Raw genomic sequence first — 10,776 nt, forward strand, 5'->3', positions numbered from 1 at the left:
TCATTGGAAAGAGGCTTGCGTGGAAAATCACAAAGTCTTATCCTTCCATTTCAGAAACCAGCTTCTTGTTAGCTGTCAAATAGCTGGAAAATGAGGGAGCAGGGATTCAAAGGACCCATGTCTGGCTCCAAGACCAGTGTTCTTTTCACTCAATGATAAGTAACGGGAGCTCATGTGCTCCTCACAGCCTCCCACGGTCGGAGGAGTAGATGCTACTTACAGCCGATGGTGACATCCTCGTTTTATAGATGACATAATGAGACTCAGAGTGAAATGATTTTTTTCCCAGCTCATACAACTAATAGATTCATGGAAGCCCCATAGAATTAAAACCTTCTTGTGCAAACCCTTAATTTTATGTTTGAGACTCAGAGATGTTAATTGGCTTGCCCAAGGTCATACAGCTAGTAAAATTCAGAGGCAAGATTTGAACACGGGTCTTCTGTTTCCAAATGAGCCCTCTTTCCATACCATCTCTCTCCCCTCTCTCTGTCTACCTCTCTGTGTGTCTCTGTCTCTGTCTCCTTCTCTCCTGAACTCATTCCTCAATGATTAACAAGTTCCCAATCCCATCCTATCCCAGTAATTCTCAACCCTCAGCTGATTCAAATCTATCACTGGCCTCCCTTATTTCCATTCTCCGTGAATACCACATCCTATTACAGATCTACACACCCCTCCCACCGTGCCCTGGCATGCCTGCTCTATAGGTTTCTTTTTCCTTTGCCTTTCCTACTTACTGAAATCTGACTTTCTCCCTGGTCACCTTTTAAGGACTGGTTGCATTTTTCTTTTTCTTTCTTTTCTTCTTTCTTTCTTTTTCTTTTTTTGCATTTTTTGTTCATTGCCAGACAAGGACAATTTAGAATCCTCTTTGCTCCCCATGGCCACTCCAGGCTCCACCTCACGGCCACCACAACCAACAAAGGAGTTGTTAGTGCTCCTTTTTTGTTTTTTAATTTTTTTTTCAGGTCAATGAGGGTTAAGTGACTCGCCCAGGGTCACACAACTAGTAAGTGTCAAGTGTCTGAGGTCAGATTTGAATTCAGGTCCTCCTGCTCCTTTTTCGAGATTCATACAACAAGATTCTGGTAGCTGTTGTCTGCTGACCTGTCCTCTATGACTTTGGTGCCTGGCTCAGTCTTCCTCTCCTTCCCAAATCCTGCTTTCATACGAGGAGACTTCAACATGCCTATTGATGCTCTTCCCTTCTACCCATGCATTTTCTCTGCCTGTCACCTGGCCGCAATGTTTCCCCTCCTCATCTCTGCCTCCTAACTTTCCTGACTTCTTTCAAAATCCCACCTTCTATAAGAAGCCTTATCCCAATCCCCTTAGTTTCAAGTGCCTCACCCCTCAGGCTCTTCCCAGTCTACCCCGTCTTTATCTTGTTTGTACATGGATGTTTGAGTGTCATCTCCTCCATTAGACTATTTTTTTTTTTTGTGGGGCAATGGGGCTTAAGTGACTTGGCCAGAGTCTCACAGCTAGTAAGTGTCAAGTGTCTGAGGCCAGATTTGAACTCAGGTCCTCCTGAATCCAGGGCTGGTGCTTTATCCACTGCACCACCTAGCTGCCCCTTCCTCCATTAGACTATAAGCTCCTTGAGGACAGGGGCTGTCTTTTGCCTTTCATTGTGTCCCTGGAGCTTAGCACAGAGCAGGGTACACAGCAAGCACTTAAAAATGTTTGTTCAATAGATTGGCTTTAGAGAGAACGTTACCTATTTGAAAATCTATAGGACCTTCACTTTGAGGGATGACAAGCCTGGCTGCTTCTGGCTCATCCTCTTTCGTGAGCAAATTAATAAATAAAAGGAGGAGGAAGAGCATAACTCTGGAGCTGCAAAGGGACCAATCTCCTCATTTTACAGATGAGGAAACTGAGGCCACACAGGTAGTAAACAAGAGCTGGGATTTGAACCCAAGGAAGGAAAGGAAATGGGCAGGTTGGACTAGTCTAGGCTATCTCTCGACATTCTGTGATTTGATAGTCCTAAATGTGTCCTAAGATTATGGTAGTGGGAGGGGCAGCTAGGTGGCGCAGTGGATGAAGCACCGGCCCTGGATTCAGGAGGACCTGTGTTCAAATCCGGCCTCAGACACTTGACACTTAGTAGCTGTGTGACCCTGGGTGAGTCACTTAACCCTCATTGCCCCACTAAAAAATTAAAAATTAAATTAAAAAAAAGATTATGGTGGTAGTGATGGTATTGGTGAAGTGTGTGTGTATGTATTATCCTGATGAGTTTTATAAAGGACTTGAACAATCTTGTGAGAGCCCACAGGAAGGGTTCTGCTGGTCAATCGGTTGCTATGGAAACAGGAGGCCTTTTGCACTAACAGCTTCAGAGAAACACGGGAGCTTAATGGGCTCCAGCTCTGTGCTGCCTCCTCCTTTCTGGACCAATGAGGGTGGACCCAGCCTGGGGAGGTGGGGGACAGGGAGGGGAGGGGAGGAAGGTGGGACATGATGGAGGTTGGAGAAATGTCTTCCCAAGGACCAATGAGCACTTGCTGTTCCCTGACCTTGGCTTTTCTTGACCTTCTCCCTGTTGGATAATAGAACTGTGGTTGTATTATGGAAAGATAGGAAGGAATACTAGAAAGGGTTTAGGGAGGAAGAGGAAATCTAAAGCCATTTTTGCCCAAGGCCTTGCCTGTTGGAGACTCTGAATAAATATTTGTTGCTAAATTGAAAGCACTTGTTCCCCAAGGCTCTATCCCAGGCAGCTGCCTTCTCTTCTCCCTCTCCGGGAAGCTTCAGGTATCATTTATGGGCTGATGACTCCCAAGTCTCTATCCTAGTCTCTTCCCATTTGTTTATTTCCAAGTATTTGTTAGATGGACATTCAGGTGACCAGGAGCTCAAACTCTACAAATCCAAGCCCGAACCTGTCATTTTCCCTTTATCCCCTTCACCTCCCCTATTTCTATGGGCACCAGAGATATACGGGCCACCACCCCCATCCCTCCTGTCTCCTAGGCTTAAAAATCTCAGGGGCAGCTGGGACTCTTCTTTCCTTCACATGTACAGTCATCAGGCCCTTACTGATTTTGTCTCTGCCATCTCTCTTGGGTCAATCCACTCGTCTCCACTCTTGAAAAGGTCACTCTAGCCAGACTCAAGGTTGGATTGCTGAGGTAGATCCCTATCAGGTTCTCTCAGGTCTATTCACTCCTCTCTCCAATCCACATAGTAGGTGCTTATTAGATGCTAGGCGACTGACAGTAGAGCCCCAGTTTATATCAACCTCTGCTCAGCCCTTCAGTGACTTCCAAGTGATAGAGGAGGCTAAAAGGGGCTAATAGATAACCTATCAACTGTACCTAAGAGGGGCTAGCAGATTACCTAAGACTTGGGTTCTTATCAATAGTACCTAAAAGGGTTAACAGAAAAACTAAGGTTTGTGTTCTTATCAACAGAACTGTAACCAAGAAAGTTCAAGTCCCTACTGTTATGGGGGAAATGAGTGGGGATTTGAGGTAGGGGTCCTTAGGAATTCCTCTTTAAAGAATTACACCCTCTTGCACACAAATCCAATTTGAATAAAATAATAGTTTATTTAGGTGCTAGGGAGAAGGCATGGCATAGAGGCATAGCTCTCTGAGATACCTATCTCCCTGAGCAGGAGACAGGCAGATACTTTTATAGAGGACCGATGGTGGTGGTCCAATGGGGTGATCAACTGACTGTGGAAAGTTCCCTTATTGGGGGAGGACCATCCCCCACTGGTGATGGTTGGGAGAAGTTGGGTGAGGGGCGGCTCCCAATCTCTCTCCCCATCACACTACAAAGGCAGCAGCCATTTCTAATCTTATCTCTGAGAGGGGTGAGGGGGCCTGGAATGAAGGGTGGTGGTCCTGAAGCAAAGTAAGTCCCCATCTGATGCCACTTATCTCTTTAGGTGTGTCTGTCCTTTGGTTTGGTTTCTCAAGGAGAAGGTTCTTTGATTTACCCCAGAACACTTCTGAGGTCCCCAGGGCCCATAACACTACCAACCAATGCCATCAACAGAGACAGTAACTAGGGACCATTAACCATTAATAGTCATGAATATTCCTGGATGACAGGACACTTAGAAACCAGATCTTAAGTAAAGAGATACCAAAAACACAGAGACCCTCTGTCTCTGACAAGTTTAAGCATGTCTTTAGAAGCACGTGCAGAAAAGGCCAAATTTGTCCTTAGGTTCACCTTTATGACGTTTAAACCCCTAAAACACACCCCTAGGGAAAAAGGTTGTTAACCCCTTGGGAGTTGTCTTAGGACCCCAGAAAGTCCAAATTAGGATGAGACCTCCCAGGTACCTCCCTAAGGAGGAGATTAAGATAATGAGATAAGGAGCAGCTAGGTAGCACAGTGGATAAAGCATGGGCCCTGGATTCAGGAGGACCTGAGTTCAAATCTGGCTCAGATACTTAACACTTACTAGCTGTGTGACCCTGGGCAAGTCACTTAACCCCAATTGCCTCACAAAAACAAAAAAACAAACAACAAAACAACAACACGTAAAAGTGTATTATTATTTTCCAGTTACATGTAGAGATAGTTTTCAACAGTTGTTTTTATAAGATTTCTAGTTTCAAATTTTTTCCCTCTCTTCCCTCCCCCCCCCCAAGACAGCAAGCAATCTGATATAGGTTATAAATGTACAATTACATTAAACATATTTCTGCATTGGTCATACTGTTTAGAGGAATCAGAGCAAAAGGGATAAACCTCAAAAAAGAAAAACAAAAAAAATCAGAAATAATACGGTTCAATCTGCATCTAGATGCCGCAGTTCTTTTTTTCTGGATTTGGAGAGCATTTTCCATCATGAGTCCTTTGGAATTATCTTGGATCATTGCATTGCTGAGAAGAGTCAAGTCTATCACAGTTGCTCAACACACAATGTTGTTGATACTGTGTACAATGTTTTCCTGGTTCTGCTCTTCTCACTCATCATCAGTTCATGTAAGTCCTTCCAGGTTTCTCTGAACTCCTCCTGCTCATCCTTTCTTACAGCACAATAGTATTCCATTACATTCATATACCACAACTTGTCCAGCCATTCCCCCATTGATGGGCATCCCTTCAATTTCCAATTCCTTGCCACCACAAAAAGTGTGCCACCTGGTTGCCCCTAAAGATAATTTCTTACCTTTTCCAGGAATTCTTGTTTGGCTTGTGTCCAATTTACATTTTTTTCTTTGAGGATTTGCTTGTAACTGTTTTGACTTCCTTGTCTTCTTCTGAGTTTGTTTTTTGATATTCCCCATCACCAGAATAGCTTTTAATGATCAGGTTCTTTTTTTTTTGTTGTTGTTTCCTCATTTTTCTACCCTATTTCTTGATTTGGAGCATTATGTTAATGTTGGGCTTTGTTCCCAGCCTAGGGAATGGAGAGGCACTGTCTCAATTTTCTGGATTTTTCATACTTCTGTTTTAAGAGCTAGTTCTAGAGGTTTGGATGTTTTGGGTGCTTCTAAGGTTTGGTGACCTGGGAAGAGATGTGGTCACTACTCTCCTGGTCTTTACCCTAGTCCTTACCTAGGAAGGACTCTGATCCTTTGGGATTGCTATTTATACTGCCTGAACATATCATCTCATTAAATACTCACAAGAAATTATTATTTACAATTGAGGAAACTGAGGCAAACAGGAGGTGAAATGACTTGCCCAGGGTCACACAACCAGTAAGTATCTGAGGCTAGATTTGAACTCAGGTTTTCCTTACTCCAAGCCCAGCACTTTATCTGCTGCACTCCCTGCAGCCTTCCTCTAAGGTTCCTGATTTTTAATATTTGCTGTTTTCTAAGGTATAAATGTTCACACTGAAATTTTAACAATAGGCGAATCAGCTTTTGCAGCACTAGGGGCTCCAGCACAGTCCTGATTACTTAGAAATAGGGAGATCTTGGTGACTTTGGACAGAGCACTTCCAGGAAGGTGGTGAGCTTGGAAACTCAATGAGTGAGGGCTTCAGAAGTGAGGGAGAGGTGAAAAGGTCGAAATGATGATGTCTGAAGATGTTTTTTTCTAGGAGTCTATTTATGAAAACAAGGAGGAATATAGAATGATCATTTAAAGTGTTGTCAAGGTTTCTTCATCTGTTCCTGGGGTTGATGTGAAGATCGAATGAGAGTATTTGTGTTTGTTTGGTTCTTTTTTTGCAGGGCAATGGGGGTTAAGTGACTTGCCCGGGGTCACACAACTGGTAAGTGTCAAGTGTCTGAGGTCGGATTTGAACTCAGGTCCTCCTGAATCCAGGGCCAGTGCTTTATCCACTGCGCCACCTAGCTGCCCCCAAATGAGAGTATTTATAAAGTGCTTAGAAGAGGACCAGGCACATAGTAGGTGTTTAATAAATGTTTGTTCCTTCCCTCCCCCTCCCCTTAAATGGACAGTGCACTGGATTTCCTATTAATTGGCCAATGTGCCTTCCAGTCTTCCGGTCTCATCTGTAAAATCGGACCCAGTTGTTTCTAGGACCCCTTCCCATGCTAAGTCAGCAAGCATTTCTAAGCACCTAAAATAGGCCAGGCGCCTTCCTGAGTGCTGGAGGTATAGAAGAAGGGGGAATCGGTGAGCATGCTCTGTGGAAGGAGCCCCAGGCCAGACCTGAGTGTCACCAACTTTCTTGGCCACCCTGGGCCACTGCCGAGCCCAGACTGGCCAAGGGGATGCGTGTCTGAGCTGCGGCTCCAGATGCCATCCTTCCTACTGCTGCAGGCAGCCCCATGCTACAGCCTCAGAGGGCAGAAGGCACACCCGTTGCTTAGCAACCAGTGTGGGAGAAGTTGGATCAGATTCAAAATTTGTTTCCACGTCAAGGACTGCAATATTGTTGGGCGGGGGTTGGGGTGGGGAGGGGAGCCTGTTGCTCAGTTTCCTCTTCTGTAAATTGAGCTGTTTGGACCAGGCAACTTTTGATCCTTATTGTCACAATTGTCATCATCATTATTTTTGAGCCAAAAGGGTACTCGAAGGCCACCTAGTCCAAGCCTCTCATTTTACAGGGAAGAAAATGAGACCCAAAGATGGGAAGGAGCTTACCCAACATCACATTGAGAGTAACTGGAAGAGCCAGGATAAAAAGCAGTCAACAAACATTTGTTAAGAGTATACTATGTTCAGGGGCAACTAGGTGGCGCAGTGGATAGAGCACCAGCCCTGGATTCAGGAGGACCTGAGTTCAAATCCGGCCTCAGACACTTAATACTTACTAGCTCTGTGACCCTGGGCAAGTCACTTAACCCCAATTGCCTCACTAAAAAAAATAATAAAAAATAAAAAGAGTATACTATGTTAGATGGCTAAGCTAGCCATTAGCCACTGGAGACAAAAGGAAGTGTTCCCTTCACTCAGGGAAATTATACATGTAAAGGTTTTCCTCCCACCCTGTTATCTCCTGTGAGTTTTTGGTTTTGGGTTTGGGTTTGTTTGTTTGTTTGTTTGTTTTTGTGAGGCAATTGGGGTTAAGTGACTTGCCCAGGGTCACACAGCTAGTAAGCATTAAGTGTCTGAGGCCAGATTTGAACTCAGGTCCTGACTCTAGGGCTGGTGCTCTATCCACTACGCCATCTAGCTGCCCCCTGTTAGTTTTTTTTAAACAAATTTTGAACTTAAACACATGAAAAAACCATTTCCATACATACAACAGAACCCGAAAAGAAAATTGTGTATGATTCCACAAATCTCTATTTCATACCACTGGGGTTTTTTGTTTTAAAGAGTGTATAATATCAGATTTCTTTCTGTCTTGGGGAGGGGGAAGGGAGGAAGAAAAATTTGGAACTCAAAATGTTATAAATACAAATGTTGAAAAGTGTCTTTATATGTAACTGGAAAAAATACTATTAAAATTGGAAAAAAAATAAAGGGAAAAGGACCCACATGTGCAAAAATATTTATAGCTGCTCTTTTTGTGGTGGCAAGGAATTGGAAATTGAGGGAATGCCCATCAATTGAGGAATGTTTGAACAAGTTGTGGTATATGAATGTAATGGAATTCTATTGTGCCGTAAGAAATGATGAGCAGGAGGAGTTCAGAGAAACTTGCATGAACTGATGATGACTAAGATGAGCAGAACCAGAAGAACATTATACACAGTATCATCAACATTATGTGTTGATCAACTGTGATAGACTAGATTCTTCTCACCAATACAACAGTACAAGAAAGTTCCAAAGGACTCATGATGGAAAAGGTTCTCCAAATACAGGGAAAAAAAAAAAAGAACTGTGGAATATGGATGCTGATTGAACCATACTATTTCTTTTGTGTTTGTTGTTGTTGTTTTTCTTTTTTGATGTTTTTCCTTATTGCTCTGATTCTTCTCTTATAACATGACTAATGCAGAAATATGTTTATATATATATATATATATAAACCTATATCAGATTACCTGCTATCTGGGGAGGGAGAAAAATTTGGAATTGGAAATCTTATATAAACAAATGTTGAAAATTATCTCTACATGTAACTGGAAAATAATAAAATACTTTTATTTTTAAAATAACATAAAAAATTGGAAAAAAGTATATAATAAATTCCACGTTATCTTCATTTTTTCATTTTTATTTCTTTAGTATTTTATTTTTCCCCAATTTTATGCAAAAACAATTTTTAATCTTTGCTTTTCAAATGTTGAGTTCCAAATTCTCTCTCTCCCTCCTTCCCCACTCCCCTCGTTTGAGAAGTCAAGCATTTTGATATAGGTTATACACTACATGTTATTTGCAAAGCTGTCCTGAGTGTCTGGGCTTCCTTCTGAAATTTCTCCTATGTTCTCTTGTTCCTTTAGAGAAATGTTTCAACGGCATCACTATTGTTGACCCTCTTCCACTTCTCACCAAGTGCCATCCCCCGGTCAAATTTTAAAACAGAAATGGGGAAGGGGGTGGTTTTATAACAAGTAAGCAGGGGGTGGCTAGATAGCACAGTAGATAAAGCACCGTCCCTGGATTCAGGAGTACCTGAGTTCAAATCCGGCCTCAGACACTTGACACTTACTAGCTGTGTGACCCTTGGCAAGTCACTTAACCCCCTTTGCCCCACAAAAAAACAAACAAAAAAACAAGTAAGCAGTCAAACAAAACAAATTCACATATGATCATGTCCAAAAAAATGTATGTGTCATTCTTGAGTCCATTGTTTGTACAGAAGAGGGTAATATGCTGCTTTATAGGTTCTTTAGAGATGTAGTGGTTATGGCATTAATCAGAATTCTTAAGTCTTTCAGCATTTTTCATTACAATGCTTGTATCTTTGTAAACACCATCCTCCTGGTTCTGTTCTGAACTCTGCATCAGGTCGTATAAGTCTTCCCAGCATTCTCTGAAATCACTTCTTTTATCATTCCTTTTTTTCCTATCTCCCTGTCTATATTCAGGATTTAAAAAAAATTTTTTTTATCATGCACTTCCATGCTTAAAGAAAGAGAGCATTTTCTTATACACAGAAGAACATAAAAAGATTTCTCTAAGAAACTAGGATCTCTACTTCATACTGCTTGTTGTTGTTTTTTTTATTTTTTCAAGTAGATAATAAATTTCACATTTTACTTTTGTAGCAAGTATGTGCTGGCTTACTCTCCCAGAACAAGGCTAGTTACATTTTTTCCCTCAGGGCCATGGGGTTACCATGAGGGATTGTGAGAGCCCTCTCTTCTCTACTACCATTGGCTCAAGCCCCCACAAGTTGTGCTCTCATAATTATTAGCCACCAAGGACTAGCACCCCAGCTCCAGTTAACCACTTAACATCAACTAATTCTTATAAAGGAATATTTATTTCAAGATATAGCAAAAATACATTTTCCCCCAACACTTCTGGGGCACACTCTCTCCTATCCCACCCCAGTCTTTGGGGAGAGTGGTTCACTCAGGATAGTTTCTGTATAACATTAAATCCACCACAGTCATATCCAAAAGTACAGTGCCTGGCACATAGTAGGTGCTTAATAAATGTTGATTGATGGGGGCAGCTAGGTGGAGCAGTGGATAAAGCACCAGCCCTGGATCCAGAAGGACCTGAGTTCAAATCTGGTCTCAGACACTTGACACTTACTAGCTGAGTTACCTTGGGCAAGTCATAACCCTCATTGCCCAGCAAAACAAAATGTTGATTGATTGATTGATTGATTGATTGATTGATCTAAATGTGGCATTGCTGCTAGATGAGTTCTGTCTCAACTACTGCTAGGCTGGTCTCAAAGGTCATTCCTACAGGTCACTTCTTTCTCCTTAGGGCATCGAGGCTGAACTATAAAACCCCACTCTGGGTTTCAGTTTCCTTACCTGTAAAAAAAGAAGGTTGGATTCCATGGCTTCTATTGTCCCTTCCAGGCTTCAGTTTCTGATCCTATGAGCCACCCTTTGTGACACCCAGGATAGGGCAGGCAGCATAGAATGTGCCTGGACTGCTTCTACATCTGTCCAAGGGGGGCTCACCTGGAGAGCAAACAGATCATTCCATGACTTTCTATTTTCAAGTAAGGTCAACAAGTATATAGTAAGTGCCCACTATGTGCCAGACACTGTGCTAAATGCTAGGTATACAAAGAAAGGTAAAAGACAGTCCCTGCCCTCCAGGAGCTCACAGTCTGATGGGGAAGACAACATGCAAACAAGCTACAGATGGGATGATAAATTGGAGATAATCAACAGAGAGAAGTCAGTAGCAGTCAGGGGAACAGGGAGACTTCTTATAAAAGACGGGATTTTAGGGGGCAGCTAGGTGGCGCAGTGGATTAAGCACCAACCCTGGATTCAGGAGGACCTGAGTTCA

The sequence above is a fragment of the Dromiciops gliroides genome, chromosome 5, assembly GCF_019393635.1.
Source record: "Dromiciops gliroides isolate mDroGli1 chromosome 5, mDroGli1.pri, whole genome shotgun sequence".
Classification (NCBI taxonomy): Eukaryota; Metazoa; Chordata; class Mammalia; order Microbiotheria; family Microbiotheriidae; genus Dromiciops; species Dromiciops gliroides.